Source organism: Alligator sinensis, unplaced genomic scaffold (genome assembly GCF_000455745.1).
Source record: "Alligator sinensis unplaced genomic scaffold, ASM45574v1 scaffold579_1, whole genome shotgun sequence".
Taxonomy (NCBI): Eukaryota; Metazoa; Chordata; order Crocodylia; family Alligatoridae; genus Alligator; species Alligator sinensis.
In genome coordinates, this window is record NW_005842023.1 from 1312344 (window position 1) to 1319045 (window position 6702).

The following is a 6702-nucleotide window of genomic DNA, read 5'->3' on the forward strand; positions in this document are numbered from 1 at the left end:
TAACATCATTCCACTCAACTTGAACTTGAGAAATCTGACCTTGTATCCCTGCCATGCCACAACCTTCAAGTATGACCACAGGTAAGTCACTAAGGGCTAGATTCACAAAAAACTGAAAAATTGCAAGGCTCAGCATTGCAGTGTCTAACTCTTAAATGCCTAACTCCCCAAATCCATGGCCCTGCAGTAGGGAACTAAGCTCCTTCTACAACAGTCCTTGAAAAAGAGCTAGAACCCAAGCATCTCATCTCCCAGGTGAGTGCTCTAATCACTTGGCTACAGAACCATCCTCCCTTTGGCTCCCAAAGAATCTTGCCTTCTTTTGGCCACAATAGGATGGCTTCAGTAGGAGGGGTGCGAAGTGCCTTTTTGAGACAAGTCAGTTTGAACCACTCAAGCTGAGAAGGACCTGGAACCAAGGTCTCCCAGGTCCTGACAAATGGTTAACTACTGAGTAGGGCTGTGCAAAGCTTCAGTCCCTGATTCGATTCGGCCCGATTTGGTGGCCGAATCTGAATTGAATCAGAGGACCCTTTAATCTCTCTGAATTGAATCAGAACCTTCTGAATCAATTTGGAGAGATTCTGAAAGATTCAGACAGACACAGCTTTAAATGTTTTTTCTACGTACCTCAAGGTAGCAGGTGGCTTGCGAATACTGTGATGCTGGGGTCTCCCAGCCCAGTGGCTAGTGCCTTCTGGGTCGGGGGTGGGGGGGGTGTGTACTTCCAGTACACTTCCAGGTTTGCTGCTGAGCATGCCGGGGCCCCGCTGTGGGACACTCCATCCACCCCAGCATCGCAGCTTTCACAAGCCGCACCTGGTACTTCGAGGTACGTAGAAAAACATTTAAAGCTGTCTATGGCTCAATCACCGAATCAGCATCGAATCTTTAGATTCAGATTCAGCTGAATCGAATCAGGGACAGTGATCCAAATCAACAAAACTGAATCACTGTCCCAAATTCAGGCAGAATCCAAATCCAAATCAGAATTGAATAGGGCCCACTTTACACACCCCTACTACTGAGCTACTGTATAGAAAGCAGGCATAGGTAATTCTACGTGTTTTTGAACAAAAGTGGTCATGATTGCTGTGCTTTGCATGGAGCTCATCCTTTAGGTATAGGTTCGGTGTGCTAGAAGGTGCCTACCAGAACAGGCCCCTCAGGGCACTTATGTGGGGAGGTGCTTGGTGCTGCCACTTTGCTGTAGTTCTGGGCAGATGGAGAAGCAGATTTTTAGATGCAGCATTTTACTAGCGAAAACTTGGGTGCCTATGAAGTTTAGGTGCTGATGGAGTTAAGTGGGAGTTCTGAGGAATTTGGACTTGAGCATCTCAATTGGAAAGTGTCCATACCCATTTGTAGATCTGAGCCTGACTGCCTGCATGACAATGAGACAAGGGTAAATGCTTCAAAGTTTTCAAGGTGGCATGTTATGAAAATGGGGACTCTACAAGGACCCAAGACAAAGCTAGGCATTTGCTGTTGAAAAGCATTAATAGGTGCTTTTAATACTGACAGTCACAAGGTGCAGTCCTATAGTGCTTTTACCTGGTATTTTTAAAAACAGATACAGAACATAATTAACACATCATTTCACTGTCTCAAGATATTACTGAGGATCAGAACATATTAGGATTCAAAAAAGAATTCAATGCTTATATAGAGTAGAGGGAGCATCAGCAGTTACCATTGATAAGATGACATTTCTCTTTTTAAACACTGTATTTTTTTTCATGATTCATGAGCAAATAAAAAGGGCCCCATCCATAGTTTCTGTTTTTAAACCTGGTACCCATAAAAAGGGCACCATCCATAGTTTCTGTTTTTAAACCTGGTACAGTATTTCCTCTATCCTACAATATTCCACTTCCTTTAGACCTAGTAAGTTAAAGATGTTCTACTCAGGGAACATTTGTGAATCTTAAACAAGTAGGATAGTTTTTAATCTTACAAGAATGCAAGATTTCATTGTGGGTTATTTCATTTTGTGTGGAGATATACTGATAAACTCAGATGATCATAGATAAGCTGCCAACATGTGATTTAGATAAACGTCACCTTTCAAAGTCTGACATGGTCAATGCCTGAACAGAAAATTTAGGATATTTTTCCTTTGAACATGACACACTTCTTAGTTTAGAACCACTGCATGCAAAGCATTCACTTTACAACATTTCAGAATTACCCTTACTCTGTCAATTAATGTCTACATTCACCTACCTGAATATCTACCTATTATTTCAATAGCTAAAAATGCTGAGTAGCACTGTGACATTTCAAATTCATCATTATCTATTGATTTTAAAAAGTTAAGCTGAAAGGGGAACTACCTCTCTGCAAATGTGAAAAATATACAGTTCAGTTAAATGAGTGAAATTTATCAGAAAAATGAGTAACAAATGGTAATAAAGACTGTCTTATCTTGCTAATTTTTTATTTAAATTATCTGATATGACGGCATGTGCTGAAAATTTGCTTATGAACCTAGAAAAATTGAGAGCTGTACTCTTTTTGGCTAAGAATATTAACATTAGTGCAATCTAGATTTGTTGAAGCATGAAACTTGCCTGCCAGTGAAATCAAGATAGACTGTACTCTTTGAGCTATTCCTAGATCAACCAAACATCTAAAAACAACAGCATGAGACAGGTTTTTAATTCTGGCTTAAATTGGAATCTCCTTGATTCCTTCATTTATGTCAGATTTGTTATTTTCATGTAAATGTCATTATAAACCTAAGGTCAATGCACAGAAAAGGCATAGTTCAGGCAGTAGTTACAAGTTCTCCTACACTGTTTAGGAGAAAGACAGTTAACTGTGTTAATTTGAAGTCAGGTGAAGGCAGGGCAGGGTGGCACCTTAAGCCCCCTCCACCTGTTACAGGTATTGCACAATTAGCTGGTGAATTTGTGCAATTAACTGAAACCAGCAAAGTACCCATCATGCCATAAAAAGGTCCAACCAGCTATAAAGTTAGACCTTGAAAAGGTGTACTAACTTTATAGCTGGTTGGTATCCAGCTTTAATTTTCATATGTAGCAGGGTCTCCCCTGTGGCTGGGGGGCCTGTCAGATGACCAAGCTCATAGCTGCAAGGGTGCACCATGCCAGCTGGGGCTCCATGCACCAAGAGTCCTGTAACTGAGGGGATACAGCTCTGGCAGCTGCCAACTCTGGGTCCCAGAAGCCATGGGGCATGGCTGCTGTGGTCTTCCAGCCTTGGGGTGTGTGAAACCCTCAGGAGATCATGGCTCCTGCACCTCCCAGCCACAGGAGTGTGTGGGGCTCACCTGCGGCTGGGAGCTTGCTTTTTGCCAGTGCAGGGGGAGTACAGGATCAAGATCTGAAAAAGTCAGAGTGAGAATTGTCAAGCAGATAAAAATTATAACAGTCCAAAGGCAGCATTAATCTTCATTTTGCCTACATTTTTCAGTGTAGCATTTTTCTGCTGTTGGAGTGAAAGGCCATGCAACACTGCAGAAGTATTTTTACTTTTAGGAATCTCTTGATATATTTGTGCATTAAAGGAACCTAAAAAGCACATGGTAGGATTTCAAATTTATTGAGAAAAACACTTCACCTACCAGCGGGTAAAAAGCAGCCACCTCTGGAATGAAATGCTGCAGATGTATTACAATGTTCAGCATCACTGCACAGCAGTTTAGGGAAGGAAATGAATAGAAGTATAGCAAATAAGCTCTCTGGGAAAGGAATTCAGTTTCTGCATGTTTCCGTATGAAGCCGATATTATTATGTGTACTTTAAAACAACAAGCACAAAATAATTTACCACTGAAAGTCTAGCATGAACCTGTTAAACTCTGTTTGTAGCCTGCCTAATTTGATAGGAACTTTAGTGCACCCTAATACTACACTGGCCCATGGGTTCAGGGGAGATTGTCAGTTATTTTAAACCACTGCCACAATTTCCTGGATTACCTGGTTTTTCTTTTACTGTACATCTCCCACTAACATGACCACCCCATCTAGTAAATGATAACTTACAGTCATTACTTGTGATATTTTACAACTTTTGCCTTGGGCTAGAGATGAAGCAGTAACAGAGGTGAAAGGGGATAAATTCTATTATTAAGTTTCTCTCATGCCTCTGCCTCAATTTAAACATTTTAGTTTGATGTGCAAAAAGTGTGAGGCTCCTTTAAAAATGCCTGAGGTAGAGGAGTCCATATCTAGTATTTTTTTTTCAGTTTTTAGATTTCATTCTGAAGTGGTTTAATCTTTAACCTCAGATGTAAAATAATTTGATCTGATGCCAAGACCTCTTCTGCTACTTACAAAACCAAAGCAAATTCTTATTGCTCAAAGTCAGGATGCAACCAGCTTTGTTTACAGCAGAAATGCTAACAAAAACTTTCCAAAACTATATTCCAATTTCAGGTCAGCTTTATCAAATGATGGCAATCCCCACTGTGTCCTGACACCTGAACACTTGGAAATAGATTCTGGTTCTGCTCCATACATAAAAGCGGTTCTGACAATGGTCATGTACCTACTAGCAATGCCAGTCCCATATTAAAACTGTAAGCACCTACATATGCTACACTCATAACATGAAGTAGCCTTGCAGATTATAGACAAAGGACCTCTGTTACTGTCACAGATCCAGATGTGTCACAACTAAGCCTACAGCTATGCATAGCGAAAATACTTTAGCGTTCAATATCTGCATTTTGGGGTCTGAACCCATCTCCTCTTTCAGATAATTTGCTTCTTTTTACTTGAACGTGTTGTGATAGATTTTACAAAAAGTTAAACTGTTATGTTTAAATGTAGAGTATCTGGACTACACAGGATGTGAGGCCTCCTCAAGGCTACTATGAAGCAGGGAACCCACTTTGCTACAGAAGTTAAGTCTCTGAGGAAGTACATTTTCAACACACACACACACACACACACACACGTTTAATGCATAACTACATGGAGATGATTTAAAGGTCACTGCTGTTGATGAGAGTCTATCTGTTGACTTACTATCAGGTCAGAGAATGGGAGCAGTGAATGTAACCCTTTTGCCTTTTTCTGGAAGGAAGCTTGCATGAATAAGGATCATCTGCAGTGTTAATAGCTAAATCTTTGTTTTGGTATTACTCTTTTCATAAGGCCATACATACATAATAAGCTCTAGAAAAAAAATCTTTGGACCATACTCCAAGTCAGACTCAAGAGGTGGAAAATATCTATTTAATCACATAATTCATGTCCCAAAAAAGGTCACTTCAGGAAAAGTTCTCTCAATGCAGATTTTTGCATGCTTTGCCCAGTCAAGTGTTAAAAACGTGTAGGCAGGGGACTTCCAGCACATCCTTTGGAAGGTTTCTCATGTACCAGAGTAACAGAGGTCATAATACAGTTTTTTTTCAGTATCATTTCTATTGCATCTGATTTTGTATCACCTTGATCCATTTCCCTTCCCTCTTCAGTGTTTAGATCATCCAACTATTTGCAAGCTTGTATTTCTATTCTACCTTAGTTGCTGCTTATCTTTAGCTCATTTAGTTTATTTAATTGATCAACATGAATCAATATACACAATATTTTAATAATGTTTCTCTCTTCTTTGATTTCCGTCCATTTTATTTATATCCCACTAGCAATGGACAAATCCCAAAATGAATGACACCACCCCAGTATGGTTTCACAGTTGAATGAGTACAGGGTGTATGTGCAGGAAAAAAACTCTCACCTCAATGACACTATATGTTGCTCCTCAAAAATGCAGTAGCCTCAGTCACACCCCGACTCCTTTCATTGTACAGCAGACAGCTTGTATGAAAAGTTCTGCGATGGACAAGGAACTGAGACCCATCCTATTGCATGGATTTACCGCCTTCTTCTGGTGGTCCAGCAATGAAATCAAACAGGTTCTGTTCTATTTTAGGGTTTTTATGCATACAGAGTTGGTAGGCCCCCCAAAAAAGCCTGTTGTCCCTCTGTCTACAGACTCATACACACACTTAAATGTGAGTGTATAATCCCATATCTCATGTTTGAAGGTAAGCACATGCATAAAACTGCAGGATTATGGTGTACATTTCTGATCTTCTAGGCTCCTTTGAATTACTCCTCTATCCTTTGAGGTATGCAACACGTCTGAGTCAGATTTTATCAGCAAATATAACATACACCTTCCAGAGAGTATTAAATGAAGAGTGTTTTAAGATTCAAGTTGCTTAGCATGTTTTGTTCTCTGCTCTTGGATGCTACTCATTTCTTCTGGTTATATAACCTCTCCGCACATGTAATGGATTGCCTCTCGGTATCTCTTCCAGCATTTTACTAAGGAAATGAAAACAGACAGACACTTCTCTCTTTTCTGCATTAACCATATTATATATACACATCTGCCCCAGGCTTTGGGTCTCTCTTTAATTATCCAGGAGTTAATAAACAATTCTCAGTTCAGTGAATGAATTATCTAATTTCTTAGCACTTCAAGATGCACAGCATTCATATCCATTAATGTGTGTCTGAATTTTCACCTGTTTTAGTCAGATCGATAAGATTCTTTCTAAGTTGCTTAGTACTTCCCTATGTACTCCTTTTATTTCACATTTGTAAAGGGTCTTAAACACTTTGCTATCATCAACTGTATTTTTCACTGCCTCTGCTCTCTTGCAAGCCTTAACTGACTGTATCTGCTGTGGCCCCCCCCCCCCCCCCCCCCCCCCCCCCCACCT